The sequence below is a fragment of the Corapipo altera genome, unplaced genomic scaffold, assembly GCF_003945725.1.
Source record: "Corapipo altera isolate COAL_440 unplaced genomic scaffold, ASM394572v1 66, whole genome shotgun sequence".
NCBI lineage: Eukaryota > Metazoa > Chordata > Aves > Passeriformes > Pipridae > Corapipo > Corapipo altera.
Window position 1 is genome coordinate 4,556,019 of NW_020884924.1, and position 16,574 is coordinate 4,572,592.

Genomic DNA, 16,574 nt, shown 5'->3' on the forward strand with positions numbered 1-16,574 from the left:
CTGCGGAGCCCTCTAGATGTAGAAAGACCCAGGTCCACATGTCATGTAGTCCTCAGGCCTACCACAAGAGAAAGGATTCATCTTATGGTTCTCCTTCCAAAGAAAAGGCGCTCAAACATCCCTGGGCAGAGATGTCACCCCTAGAAAAACTCTCTTCTTTAAAACAAGCACTTCCTTGTCTTGGAGCTGAACAAACTCAGAGAGTGGATGACACGACTGGTTGTTGATAAAACGAGCTTAAATGCATAATATCAATTTTTCTACAGATGCATCTCTTATTCCAAAACACAGAAACTTGGGCTTACAAAGCAAACTACTAAATCAGAGGAATTAATCTCTCACTTTCAGGTTAAAGCTGGCAGGATGGAGGCAAAGGGGAAAATTCCAAAGAAATGAAGACTTTGTAATACAAGGTTACAAAACAAATAAGGAACAGATAATGTTACTGTTGTTGGTGTTCCTGAAGAGTAGAAAGGGAAAGACATCTCAAGATTGAAGTAGACCTTGTGATTAATGGCACTGAGGGGGAAGCAGGAAGAAGACCTGTGAGCTTCTGCAAGGTGATTGGTCTAGGATAACTATTACAAACATACTTAAATGCATTACCGTACAAGAATTGCTCAGGAGAGATGGAACATGTAATAAAATTAGAAAGTGAAGACATATTCCTGTACAGAATTGTTCGAAGAGTGTTGAAAAGCAAATACATACTATTCATGGCACTGGTCACATATATTTACAAGCCGTAAAATGTCTAGCTATTCTCTTCAAGCTGTGTGGTAGTGACTAACAGTTTCCAGTATTTCTGTCCAAATCCTCTATTAAACAAATTCAGTTCTTCATGCTGTTGCTGGGTACATAAGCAAGAGAATCACAACTGTGATTAAGGTATAAGATATAGGTACTTTATATGGTGTGAGACTACAGTCAGAATATTGTCCTGTTTAAATGTCCACACTACATGGGGGACATTATTAAACGGACAAAGGTTATGAGAAGAGTCGCTTCAATGTATAAATTCACTGAAACACATGCCCTGTGGTGACATTTCTTAGCCTATTGACAAGGGGATGCAGGTTTGATTTGATCAAAAGCAGGGGAGCACTACCTGAGGTCTCTTTGTAAATGTCTCCTCATCGTCTAAACTTAGCAAATGAAAACAGAAGAAAAGTCAAAGTCTGAAAGTCAGAACTACACAAAATTCAAACCAGTCATAAGGCAGACATTTTTAACAGTAAGGATAATTAACAACTGGAATGTTAGAAATATCACAGAGTAGAATCTTCATAACTGGAAATGTTTCAGTACAGATAGGATGTCTTCAGATGTGGGTTTTTTTGGTTGGGTTTTTTGGGGTTTGTTTTTGGTTTTGTTTTTCTGGCAAGCTCAGGTGATAAGTCAACTAGGAAAGTCCTGTGGCCTGCATGATTAATGAGGTCAAAAAAGTGGCTCACAATAGTGTTTCTCCTGGCTGTGCATTTTGCATGCTGAATACAAGAAAAAAATTCCTCCCACAAAACTCTACAGCAGAATGCCATATATAATACCGAGTTTATTTTCCTTTCATCCATTGTCTTTCTTTCATCTGCTGAGCATGTCCTAAAGATTGCCAGTGGTTAGGCCTAATGTGGTACTTAACAGCACCATTCCACCATATCCTAATTATCAGAGCTTTAGAAAATATGAAGGAGATCAGTCCTTCCCACCAGAATATAGAAGCCTTGAACAGAAGAGTACTCGTAACTATATATTATTCTCATTTTAGCTCTTATGCTGAATTGAAGTAAAAATAAATGTTCCAAATCACTCTGCGTCTTTGGTGCTGCAGTACGAATGGGTGTTTTTGGGATCACAAATGGTTGCTTGGTCATGGAGAAATGAACAGCTCAAACATTTATTGGATAACATGAGCCAAATAAAGCCATAGTCAGTCCTGACAAGCAACCATGTAGACACAAGGAAAATTACACATTCCACTAGCAGAGAGAAAACCTTTTCACTGTGGGGGCTTATTTCAGCCTCTGAGAACAGATTATCTTCTAACAAATCACTAGTTAACTGAAATAGCAAATAATGCAGTAATGAAGATAATTTCAAGACTGCAAGAAAAACATTTTGATTTGGGAGGTGAGTTTCCCAGGTAGTCAGGAAAGCTAAGCTCTTGATGGTCACAGCCTTTCTGATTTTCAGCACTGATGAATGAGGAACTACTGAAATAAATAATTTTGCATCCCTGACAACTGTAGTATTATAAGATATTGCAAATGCTTATATGACAGAAATATAGCATACTCTCCAGTAACAGAAAAAAAATATTCATAAAGGCTAATAAAAAGTTGGCATCTTTACTTGAAACATTTTAATTTATAGCAAGATCATGTCAAAACACTGCAAACAAAAAATCCTGAATCAAATGAGGTAATAGCTTAGAAAACGCACTAGAAAATTAATAAACTATGTTTCATTTTGCCTTGACCAAAAATTATAGAGAACATAGAGAACCAGATAGATAAACTCATAATACATAGACTGAAACAAAGACCTATGTTTAGCTTTGGTTAATTCCTTCATATCTACCTGCATAAAAAGCCTGGAAAGAACACCTGGGAGCATGACTGCATCCCACAGAAATTGACCTAACTCTGAGAAAAATGGTAAGTCCCAAAGCAGCCATGGATTTCCAGTTGAGTTTTATTTAAACTCTAACTAAATAACCCACAGGCTCTCCGATAAGTTTAATGAGGCCAAAAGAGCAGTATCTCACCTCTGACCAAGTAAGAGGTAACAATGTCTGTTACTCAGGCTAAGGAAAAGATCCTGCTGACTCTGCATGTTGGAAGCCTATTTCATTGATAAATTATGACGTGATCATTCTTGCCAAAGCCTTAGTCGTCAGCTGGAAGAAGTTAGGACTCAAATTATTCACTTAAATCAGGTCAGATTCATTTCATGTCAGCTTTGGACAAGTACCCCAGGCCATTCATTGATACAAGTACAATTTCACAGCACTCACAAGAGCCTTTGGGAGCCTTTTTGCTAGATTTTTTCCTTAGATTTGGCTGGGATGTCCCCATCATTTCTTAATAGTGTACAGTTTGGTAACCAGTGCCGAGTAAAGTGGATTAAGCTGCTTCACACCCATTCCTCCTGCCTGCGTGCTTACTTGCCTCATTACAAAGGCAGACTGCTTCATCCCCACTGTCGCTGAGTCAGCACTGGTACCACTAAAATGAGCAGCTGTGGGGATTGAAGAGTGCAATTTAGAGTTAAAACTGACCATATAAAATGACAGCAGCAACAGACTGCTTATTTGGACCCAGCACAGACTCAATTCTTGAGCTCAGAAAGCTCAATGCCCAAACTGTTGAACAGTTTGGCTCCTTGCCTGGATGTGAGATTAAAAACAAGACTTTGGTGGGATTTCCAATAGCTATTCTGACTACCAGGTGAATTTATATATCTAGGAACTACTATTTCTGGAAATTTAAAACAAATGCTTCAGTTATCATAACAATCACAGATAAATGAGCTCTATTTCCATAAAATTTCATAAAATCCTACTTCAGTGAAATTGTTGCCCAGACAGATCACATGTTCAAGCAACTCCATCACTATGCTCCACAAACCACACAAATCAAGAGAGCTTTTTCTATTTTAGTGTGGTACTGTTTTCAAAACTGTTTTCCAAAGTGATATTGTTGTTTGTGTGGATATTCATCTCTCCATGAGCTTGTTCTTAGCATGACTTTTGAACTCATTGGCCGAATTTAGACAAGCTGAACAAAAGGACAGAGGCTTAAAGTCTTAAATTCCTGTGAGCTTGATGAAAAGAGATGACAGGGAAGGAGATCCTACTATTGAAAAGATCACTGAAAGGCTGTGACCTAACCATAAAATACAGTTCTCCATCCTCAAATCAGCTACTTCCAAGAAAGAAGGCTTGCTTCCAATGCTCATGGGCTACCTTCCTTCTAGAAAAGGGAGATGTCCATACGTCTGTTCTAAAGAGACTATATCTACCAGCTGAGAAACAGCAGTTAAGATTCCCATATCTGGTATAACATTATGATGGCCTTGTTACCAGTTCAAAACACAGACTTCTGAACTACTCTTAATATAATTAAAAAAAAAAAAATCCTAGAAGGCATGAGCTTTCGAATTTTGTAGGCGCCAAACATTATGATGAGCAATGAGGGCCCTGACACTGCACTGCATGACAAGGACTTGGTCCACTGAAGTCCCTTCTCTTGCCATTAGGGGAGCTTCAAATATGACTTGACACTGCAGTTTCACCCACGGCTTCAGCACAGTATGGACACACTTAATCAAGTTTCCACCCAACTAGTGTGAATACCAGACACAATAAACTTAATATAGTAACAGGTCAGTGTAGATTATTCATCCACACTGAATCTCCTGCTCCCCCTGCCAAGGGTTTCTTCTGGCCCTCAAGTCTCTTCATACAGGATCATGACCTAACATAAAGCAAACACTCCACATCCCAGTTTCGGTAGACCAGATGCTGATCCTACAGGCAAAGAGGCTTTAAGGCACAGTTGCAGTGACTCTGCTGAGAAGAAGAACGAAATATAACTGCTGGTGGATTATTTTCATACTCTTTTCATTCCATCTTCCCTGTCAGCTAATACTCTCATAATGTGGGGGCAACAGCCAACTCCCACAGATTGCAAAATTCATACATAGTTCAGTGGCAGAAGTGTTGCACACCTTTAGTAAGCTCAATACTGCTCCCACTTTAGAACATGAACTTTTTCTGATGAACCTACAGTGAACTGAGAAAATTCATAATACTACTAAAGTGCTCAGATATTATGATGATATTACCTATGCAAATAATTAAATAGATAGATTAACTTTCTTTTTTGCAATTGAGATCCCTGTTCAGCTCACAATTCCTTTTACTTCAGTCAATAACATCTAAACCACCTCACTTTTAGCAGTCTCTTATCCCTAAAATTTCCAATTAAATTTATGGTTGGAAATTATAGAGCTGTATAAAAAAATAATTGTATTGTTCAACTCACTGTATGGTATAATCCAGCTGGCAGCCTATAGCCTGATTCCTTGGAAAGCCTGGGACAGGGGAACCCTTCCTGCAACACTGTCAACTGGAAAGAAACCTGGGTAACCTTGTTGCCATTCCACTGCCCTGCAGGAGCATGTAAAATTGCATATTCTTGACAAAAAATATTGTTGCTTTAATGTGCAACTTCACCCTTTGATCATACACCTTGACTAGTAGTAATGGCCTGAACCGGAACTAGTAATGGCCCATGGAACTGGAAAAGTCTTGATGTTCATTAAAACTTTGTTGCAGAATTGAAATGCCCTTGGTTATGCCCTTGGTTTGCATTCAGTGGCAGGGCAGGAGTGAAGACAGAGAGTTGTTCTGTGAAATGACAGAAACATTTCTTAGCTGATAATCTTTCGGGAACAATGTTTGGAATAGGTTAATTTCCATAACTACAGACTGTTCACGCCTGGTTAAATAGGAGAATAACCAATTCAAAGAATCACAGAATGATAGAATAGTTGAGGCTGAAAGGAACCTCTGGAGATCATCTGGTCCAAGTCTCCTGCTTAAGCAGGATCACCTAGAGACAGTTGTCCAGATGACTTCTGAATATCTCCAAGGATGGAGACTCCACATCCTCTACTGGCAACCTGCACTAGTGCTCAGTCACTCTCACAGTGAAAAAGTGTTTCCTGATATTCAAATGGCAACTTCTGTGCTTCAGCTTGTGCTTATTACCTCTAGTCCTGTTACTGGGCACCAGTGAGAAGAGCCTGGCTCACTCCTCTTTGTGATCTCTGTTCTGGTATTTATACATATCGAGCCCCCAGTGCTGCTCTTCTCCAGGCTGAACAGCCTCTGTTCTCATCCTGTCCTCATAAGAGAGATGCTCCAGTCCCTTCATCATCTTTGTGGCTCTTCACTGGACTATTCCAACATGCCCAGGCCTCTCTTGTACTGAAAAGCCCGGAACCGGACACAGCACTCCAGGTGTGGTCTCACAGGTACTGAATAAAGGGGAAGGATCACATCCCTTCACCTGCTGGCAATACTTTGCTGAATACAACCCAGGATACCATCAACCTCCTTAGCTTCTAGGCATGCTGCTGGATCATGTTCAACTTGGTGTTCACCAGAACCTCCAGGTCTTTTCCTGCAAAGCTGCTCTCCAGCTGGGTGGCACCGGGGTGGTGCATGGAGTTGTTCCTCCTCAGGTCCTGGACTTTACACTTCCCCTTGTTGAACTTCATAAGATTTCTGTCAGCCCATTTCTCCAGCTTATCAAGGTCCCTGCGGACGGCAGCAGGAACTCCTGGCCTATCAGTCACTCTTTCAGTCATTCATACCAATCTCAGAAAAATACATTGCTACCCTTGAATTTTGTTTCAGTTCATAGGTGGAAATGAAAAAAATCAAAGCAAAACAGTGTATGGGTAGTCTCTCATAAGCACATTGTGTGGCAGAGCCCTGATCTCCAAAAATGGGATTGGTGATAACTGATGCAAATGATAATCTTTCAAATTACAATAAAAACTGCAAAGGTAGTTGGGTGACTATTTTAGAAAGTGAGCTTGGTTTTGGTTTTGGTTTTGTGGGGATTCTTTTGTTTGCTTTTTAATTTTTATCCTTTTTTTTATTTAATGTCATCTATACAATACCCATAGGAATTAATGGATACAGAGTCGAGACATGAATTTGCACCTCATCAGTGAGTCTATTCCAGAGAATGCACATATTTCTGAATAGAATGTGGTAAGGTAATATGGAAAGACAGAAAGAAAAAGATTTTTTCTTCACTACAAAGTAGCTATAACAAGTTTCTGTTTTCTGTGATTAGAAAGCCAATAATTCAAAAGTGTCTTGCAGCCCAAGAACATTTTCCAGTTGGTGACAAGAGATCATGGGCATGGATGGGTAGCAATATATCTACCACCTACACAGTAGAAGAGGACAAAGAACCAAGAAGGAAAGAAAAAGATTGCTTGTCTACTTCTCAACTTTCTAGTCGTCCAAATATCCCACTAGAAAACATCACATTTCTGGTTTTCAGCTTTTGCCTGCTCCACACCGTGTCTTTGATCCCACATCTTGGATAACTCAGTGTTTGAAAGAGAAGTCTAAGAAGTCGTTGAGTTTCTCCTGATTAAAAGACCATGAGGATCTAACTTCAAAGGTCTATGCAAACAAATAAGTGAGGCAACTGCCATCATGCTGGGCTTATGATTACAGCAACTACTTTCAGTATTATGGAGGAGGAAACAGGATGATAGAGGGCTTTCTATACATACTAGACGGATACTTTGAGCTTTTGTTAACATTCAGAAGAGTTTTTCTATGGTCTCAGAGAAAAGAACAAACAAGAATAGTGTCATTTCTGTTGCAACTACATCAGTTGATGATGATGACAGTGATACAGGAAAAGAAGAGTGACCTTACCTCCTCTACCTTCTGCTCATCAGTAATATAAAGGCCTGCAAAGGCAGAGGGAAGCATAAGATGAGAAAGCACATCACTATAGTGATGTCAGATCTAAAGAAAAAAAATGTACCTTTTAAGTGTATATCCCATTAGGCAAACTTTTATTAAGTACTATTCATACACACTGTATCTGAATTGTACTAAAACACTAAAACACATCACCAAATACAAGTACATTTATTATTCCAATTAGGTTCTGTGCCTCCCATGGAAGACACTAATTTGAGATCTAATAACAAAAATGGGATAAACAATCCTTTTGTTGAAAGAATGATGAACAAGACTGGTACAAAGATGATAAAAATAAGTAGAAATTGCTGCTTTCTAATCTGGGATTTTGGTTAATTCTGTGGGACACTGAACACCCACTTTACAATCTTTTTAGCCCCAAGCAGGAGACATGAGAGAGAAAATCCCCAGCAGTGGGTAATGTAATGTGACCTCATTGGGGTTTTCCTACAGAGATAATAACATAAGGTTTTGATCATGACAGGGCACCCTGCAAATATACTAGTTGGCTAGGATTTGCTACAAATTTCATGTGTGGCTTTTTTTTTTGTTACAGAAGTGGCAATATTATATGGAGTTTTTATTGCAACACTAGTGGGGGAATTGTATAATATTTACCTGATCCCTATAATATAAAAACAGGACACAAAATAAAAGGGAAAAAAAACCCAACTAGAATCCTGGGGTCGATTTTAAAGGAAGAAATAAGAATGGTACTAAAGTGCCATTGAGAAGTAAGGGAATTTTAGCATCCAAGTCTAAATGTTCTCTAAATCTGACTAGGCTAAATGTTTATGTGTAGTTACATGTTCTTTTATTTGAAGAGAAACTGGAATAGTCAGAGATGAGCCTGAATCACAAATTAAATACAAGACTAATTTGCTCCATCTAGAGCTTTTGTTTTACTGTAAACAAACATCTTTTAGCCTGCTCTGTCTATTTTAAGATGAAGACTGTACAGTGTAAAGTGGTTGTTCCTAAGATACTCATACCTCTGGGAGCAGTGCTGCACAATACATATCATATACTTCAACTCTGACACGGAGGGATTGCCAGAGAGCTTAAAACAGTGTTTGGGTCAGTGTAGCTACCTGTTCTGCCTCTCACTTCATGCTGCAGCCTTACCCTCCCTGATGAGCCACAGCAACGGTTTATCTGACTGCTCTGTAAACCATATCACCCAAATGCTTGGGGTTAAAAGTTACCCTGAAAAGTAACAGCAAAATAACTTCAGTGACCTAGCTCACCGGTTCAGCTCTCATCCAGCTGTGTCAGCAGAGCTGGGGGAGTTGGGATGGTGAACTGCAATGCAGTCTTCAGCATTTCCCAAGCATCCTTCCCAAACATAACATGCAATTACACCCTCCTCAGCCTCTGCAGCCCTAGAAGCTGCATGTTTCTTATCAAAAATCCCACGAATAGTAAGGCTGTGCTTTGGCAATATAGTACATTTGGCTTCAGAGTTTATCACAGATTGCGGATGTAGTGTATTAATTCATTCTGCCAGTGTTGACAGATGAATTTTTACCAGTTGGCTGTATCAGCAGTTGTCTGTTGCCCTATAGCCAACATGCAGCCACTGTACCAACACACCATCATCCATTACTGTGAATCTATGCTCTGTTCAGTGATGAAAAAAAAAGGCAACTGTGAGCCTGTTCTTGATCCAGGCCAGATGCCTGTTGTGCAGCAACCTAGCTGCACGGATTCACTGCTCGGGAGTGCAGAATTACAGGCTGGGCAAAGCTGGTGTGAAGGCAGCCTCGCTCCCTCCCTGTGCATCACGCCTGGCTTGCCCCAGCTTTGTGCCAGCAGCGGTTGCAGCAGCAGCAGGATGGGCACATGCAAGGAAGCCAGCAGCATTCATTCAACATCACGTCAGCTTGTCTGCAGGAGCTCTCAGTACTGCTATGGCAATAGATACATTGTCGTGCAGGCTTGGGAAATTATTTTCATCCAGCTCTAATGGCGTTTTTCTTTAAAAATTTGCCTACTGTGTAAGAGAGTGAAAGCAGTGATGGATCGCTTTCCACCTGGCAGCTGATGCAGTCAGTGAAGGCCAACTGGAAGGGCCTTCTTGAGGAGGGAGAGGTGATATGCCATTCCAAAGCTGTACTGGAAGGGGAACTTTTCCATAAAAGGTAATGCCGCAGCTCAGAGATTTTACAGGGAGATGTTGTAATGTGCCTGGGGCAGCTTCTGCAACAATCAGTTCCCAGTTCCAAACCAATCTTGGTCAGTACCAGCATCGTTCAAGTTCCAGTGACTGGTTCCAACATAACAGAACACCCCCCAAAGCTCTTGGGTCATATTGTGATGCAACCTGCACTTTGGGGAGATTACATCACACTTTCAGAAGCATTCACTGAATACAGAAGCAATTTTCACCTCCTTAATGGATATGGACCCTTTGTACACGTCACTTTTCATTTCAAGATTTTGGATCTCTGAATAGAGCTCACCTGTCTTTTCACTAAAATATTTTTAATTCTTTTTTTTTTTTTCTGTTAATTATGCCTCTATGCCTTGTAGATTTCAGAGAGGAGAAATTTCTAGCCAGGTTTTCTCTTGCAAAATACCCAAGAAAAGAAATGGAAGTACCTTGCAAATCCCAACCAAGACAGTATAAGCTAGTGAGTCCAAAGCAAGAAAGGAACCATAGTATTCTGGAGATAAAATGCAAGGGTAAGAAAGGGTCCTGTGAGTTTTCTTGCCTTTTTATGTGCATAAGAGACTCATTGCAGTCTTTAATTGCTGGTGCAGGTGGATAAGGGTTGAAGAAGAGTGCCAAGATAAAAATAATGGAAACCTGACCAGTGACAGGAGCTGATTACTGTTGGCAGACTGTATAGGTTTCAAATTCATGCTGTGCCTTAGGAAAAAAGTCCTGGCTGGGATGCATTTTTCTGGAATATCCCTAAGGAATATCTATCAGTGATTCATCTAAGCAGCCACTGGATATCATTACCACTTTACCAAAAATGAGGATAAAATAACAATCTGGAAGAAATAAAAGAAAGCAGTGCCCCAGATTTTCTCTCAAACTGTAACAAAGAGATCACAAGGGTGAGTAAAAAAGGAGGGGGAAAGGAAGAGAGGGCTGAACTTTTCATCTTCATGTCCTCAGTTTGCCTTTAGCTGTGCACTTCTAGTTTACTCTTGTTAGAAGCTACCACCACTGTACTTTGTAGCTCTCAAAGAAAGAGATAATTGCCTTTTTTCCCAGTCACATGCTTACTAATAGAGAACTTGACTTTTTTTTCCTCAGCCCTACACAGTAGGACCTCCATCACTCAAAATAGCATAAGCTTTGCTAGAGATGTTAATGCACTATCCAAAGCAAATACAATGCACGAGCTTTGACAGGTTCACATTTTTAAGTCCTTTCTGAACTCACAGTTTCACTCTTTTTTATCAGATGAACAGTGGCCAATTATAAATTATGGCTCTTTCCTAAGGCCCCACCCCAACAGCTCCTATGGGTTATGTTTCTACTGGGTGTGTGCTACATGAGGCTGTTTTTATGCCTCCAAATAGTTGTTGGGCATTTTCCCTACTGTGGTGTTTAGCTAATACATAACTAGTCATATGGCAGAAAATGAAAGAGCAAGAAAGAGCCTTATAAACTTTTTTTTTTTGGAGGGGGCAAAGACATGCCAAGAAAACTATTTTTGTCCATAGCACCAGATACTCAGCTGGACTTCTAACTAATTTACATCAGATGCCCCATGGGGGGGGGCATTTGATTTGCAAGTTTAAGAAGAAGATTGTTATTGAAATCACTGTTCTCATATATAAATATACAGCTGATCCAAAGAGAATGTAAATATCTACCATAAACCAAATCCAGCCTAGATTCTCTGAACCTTGTAGGAATTAATTGCAAGAATTACACTTCGAAGCTTTTAAAGTAAGAGATAATTGCCTCCTTTTTCTGTCATGGGTTTACTAACACAGAACTTTAGTTTTTCCCAATCCGCCACAGTGGGACCTCCATAAGTCAAAGTAATGTAAACTGTGTGAGAGATGCTAATGTTAAGCATTACAAAAATATTCAAGTAGGCTATACAGTATTTCAAATGTGAAACAAAGCCTTTGGGTTCAGGAAACATTTCTCCATTCAGTTCAAGGAGAACATGTAAACAAGATTTTTTAACTCTTTGTAGTCTGCAGTGGGGCTTACTGTAGGTGCCAAATCCTATAGTATCTCAAACCCTGATTCAACAAAGATGTAAGACAAACACTCCAGACTTGAGTGGACTACTCAGGTGCCCAAAGTTCAGCATGTTTCCAATTAACTAGTAGAGCTACAACCTAGGTCAATAAACTAATATTTCCAGCAGGAATTTCACAGCGGCTACTGTCTTCCCCTGTATTATCATGGGTGTTCACTAGCATACTTATTTTCATTCAACTACAAGATGGTCTTTTCCTACAAAACCCTACCTGTAACAGTCTAATTCCTGCTAAAATGTTTCCCACCCTACTAGAAGGCTGACTGAATAAGAGGTTAGAAAAAGGATTGAGTAGAGGATGTTTAGCTTTCTCCTTTTCAGTACAGTACTTATTAACAGGAACTAGGTGTATCCCACAGCGTTGCAGTTCCTAAAATAGCTACAAGAAAAGGAGACAGTGAAATGCAGAGGGCAGTGTGTTAATTCTCTTGTGAATTACTATCACAGTTTGTTACTAATTGAGAAAGTAAATAAAAAAGGTCCTGACAATATGTTCTTTTCTAGTGGGGGCTATTCTCATTAAACGTAAAATAAAAGGTTGCTGCTTCTCTTTCTGTCTGGAAATCTTTTACAGAGGAGAGAATATTTCTCTTCATTTAAGGAAAAATGACCCAGAATTACATTAATACCAGGCTGAGTGGCCAGCTGCATGCAGTTTTAATATTTCCTTTGCATTTCATGGTAACCTGTAGTGAGATGCCTCATCCTTAGGGACTTTATTCTAATGCTGCCAATAGGGTAGCTGTGCAATTCCATTTGAAGGGAGTAATAAAAAATTCTACCAAGATTTTGGTTCCTGGTTTCTACAAGTTCCCTGAAACTGCCAGGGCTTGGGGGTGCAGGATGGAGGATGACTGGGCAACCACGTAAGAAATCCTGAAGGATTAGGACAAGGGGTTACAAGTAACCAGAATGGAAGCAGATGAGCTGGAAATATTAAAAATTTTAGTCTTCTAGGCAAAGTATATGTATTTACAAACACTGCATAGGCATTTCTATATTTTCAGCTGCAATCAGACCTTCATTTGAAATTTAGACACCCACTTAAATTCAAAGTACCCCTGCCCTCTTAAGATGCAGACTGAAATTAGTGTCGCTCTCCTGCAGTAACAAAAGTTTTACATCCACAATTGGTAGGGACGAGAAAGTTATGAAAATGTTGTCGTCACTGGACTCTAAAAACTGGGATCACAAAGAGGTCTCTAATGACTTGTTCATTTGGTGGCTTCAAAGAAAGACACAAGGACTTGCAATTTCCAACCTTCAGATGAAGGTTTTTGTGAGGAAATAGATGAGAGGAATTCTAAAAAGAAGGAGGATGGTTAAAAAAAAAGAAGACATATTGTAGGGCAGAATAAAATAGCCAATGTGACATTTCATGAAGAACTTTGCTAGGCCCCTGCCTTCAGCTAAACATCAGGAACAGCAAACTATGTTCTTAGATATAGCGAGTAGCATACAAAGAACTGTAGTGCAAAGGGTGTTTGTCTCTTCTGGGATGACAGTAACAGTTGTCAATTAGAAAGGCAGACATTAGCTCAAGTAAATGCTACTACAAAGCTCGCTTCAAGTTCTGTATATGGCTAGAGCACTATTTTTCACAAATGTCCTAAGGATTTTTTATCATTTTAATTATTATGCTGCTACGTAATTCCTCCTGAAAAAGGAATGTATCTCTTAATGTGTAATGTGATACTACATTTTTTCAAATTACATAGTCATTTAAGAAGTTTCCCCCAACCACCATTCTCCTGCACATACGCAGAGGTGCAGTAGTTCATCATTGCCTCAGATTTGTCAGTACAGCAGGTGACTCAAATGGTCTAAGTTACAAAACTAACTTTGTCAAGAGTAATTTTTAACGATATTGTTTCTGTGACCAGTTTACAGCACATCCCATAGACGGTTTTGATGACAAAACTCTGAAGCAGAGGCAGGAGTGACCAACCCACAGGCAGAAGAGGGGGAAATGACCCAAACTGCTTTGTTCAGAAAAATGCAATGTACATTTGCAACATTAGTGTAAGTGGTGTGTGTATGTGTGTGTGTTGCACAATTCAGCCCTGCTGTAACTGCATAGGTCATTGCAGCCATGCAAGGAACATGCTTGAGACTCTATAAATCAAAAAGTGGGGAAAGGAAAGCACCACTTTTTCAAAAACTACTCAAAAATTATATACTATTCACTGTGTAGATGACCCAACCTAACAGACAAGTGTATGTGTCAACACCGTTATCAGGAAAGATGAAGATTTGGACTAAATCCTAATCCTGAGAAGGAGGCACTGATCAGCTGGGGGGAAGGAGTGACCTGTGGTTCTCAGCAATACTTATCTGAGAAATGATAAAGATATGCCTGGATTGAAACCTTTGGTAGGAACTAGCAGTGACAAGCACTGTGAATAAGAGGATAAAACACTGGTGTGAGCTAGAGTGGAGTAGGAATCAGGTCTGGATTTTATCTAACTGACCTGCTGCGCGAATCTTAACTCACTTCATCTCTTCATTTTCCTCTTTAGTATTGCCTTTCAGTTGGATTTAAGTGACAAATCCTTTGGGCCAGGAAATCTGCAAGTGGATGTGCCTGTGTGTGAACTACTGAAAAATACACTGTGATTTTGATGTATTAATTATTTGCACGACTTTTTTAGTGCTTTTCCTCCCATTGTACTAGGTGCTGTGCAAGCAGAGGTAGAAAAGACAGTCAATTCTCCAGAGGTTATTAAAATACAAAGTATGTTCATGTCAGACTCACAAGCAAGTTATTACTGCACAGTGAGTAGCCTACATTAGCTGAAGCATAGTACCTGTTCATATAGGCACTCTTAGCCAGGGACAAATGGAAGATAATTCTTTTCAGCCTAGTCCACAGTGAAAAGGGATTGACTAAATCAAATTACATGGTGTTCTCTACCATCTGAGAGTACCCACAGACAGTCACTGTGGCTCAGGCAGTGAGGAATAACTGGTTAAACCGTGGTAACTTACACAAAAAGTTTGAGCCCTTAGAGAAGACAGAATCAACTATACAAAGAGACAGGGGACTGGTAAGAATGTTAGCTTCACACAAACAAATAATAGATTTCATGTCCAAAATGGAGCTTTATAACAGCAAATGCAATCTTGTAGAAAAGTTCTGCAGGTTCCACAATAAATTAAAAGGATGTTTTGTTTTGGGTTTTGGGTTTTTTTCAGAAAATGAAGTTATTTCTTGAAAAATGTTTATGTGCATCTTGTAAAATATTCCCAAAGCACCCAAAACTTGGACAGAGCTGGAAAAATGGCACTGACTTCCAATTTTGCTACAATAACATTGCATGTGGAAAGTGGTAACATGTACAGATTCTGACTAGTGCCCACAGCTAATAACTCCTACAGCAGCAGCATCAGATGATCACTGATAACATTCCTTATCAGTTACAAGGAATTTATCAAGAGTCTAACTGTAGCTGGATGACTTACAGTGAAACTTGGTCATGAACTGATTTTATTGTATAATGATTATTGAGCTAGAGGGATAGAATCTTATTTTCCATTGCTGCTATCCCACGCATGTAGATGTGTGTTAGCATCTCACTTATCCTAATGATGTAAGCTTTAGGTTTTAAAGATCATACTGGTTGAGATTTAGTTGATCTCTATGGTGTTTTGAATGGGAAAAATTTCCATCCTTTCATGCCTTTTCTATGGCAAGTTTGGCATGCTGAAGTGCTAGCTCCTTGTAGGGGTGCTGATTAGAGCAATTATAACTTCATGTACCTGCTGAGGCAACGAAACTCCCAAGGCATTAGCTGCTATTTGCCCATCTTATTTGATACATTGACATTTTTATGCTTCTGTCAGGAATGATCAATCAGACATATTGGTAATGCAAAAGGTGAAAGATGCTGTTACTATCAATTTTAACAGCAGAGTTTCCTTGTAGTTTGCAATGAGTGAGGGGTGAACCCTGAAATAGAAAGGTTCGGTTCAGCTGAATATACCTAAACTAGATGTATATGAAACTTACCTGCCACCCTTTAGCTCTTTACATTCACAACACAAGTCTGTAATTATTTTCACAGCACAATTCTGTAATGACTCTACAAGCAACATAACAACAGCTGTTCTTGCGATATTTTAATACCACTGGAATTAGGAGAGGTAAGGAATTCAGAGGTGTATGACGGTTCTGAAAATATCTGTTTCAGTATGAGCTTAATCCAAAATGAGATTGATTTTGCCATCCCTAAGGAAAAAAAAAAAAGACATGGACTAGACACCAATGGAAAAACTGGTGAAGGGCCATAATGGTCAGGATTATTCAACTCAGAACTAGTAGTTATTCCTCGAAGAAAAACTGTGTTTCTTTGAAACAGTTCAGATGTACCCAGAGCAGCAGAGGAATAGCTAACATGTTAGTTGACTGGAAAACTGAATTTGCAGAATATTTTTGAAAATAAATTCTCATCTTTGGCCTAGACAAGAAGACACAAGTTCCAGTTTGTTCAGAGGAGCTACACTATTAATAAATAAATACAACTATTTCAAGGGTAAACCAAAAATATTACTACTATTTTCTAATTATCTTCATTCCCTGACTTTCACCATTGAAACAGGGAGAGCTAGACATTCAAGAAGCCATGAAACTGCAAGAATTTGCAGTACCAGGTTCCCTACTTGGAAGGCACCTGAGAGGTTAAGACAGCAAGCTAAGAAAAACCAAGCAGGTTGCATAATATCTCCATAAAATCAGCAAGATCTGATGCAAATTTTTCTTCTTTGTTCGTTTGTATCTCACAGTGGGGATCTCTTGCACCTTAAACCATCCATGGAAT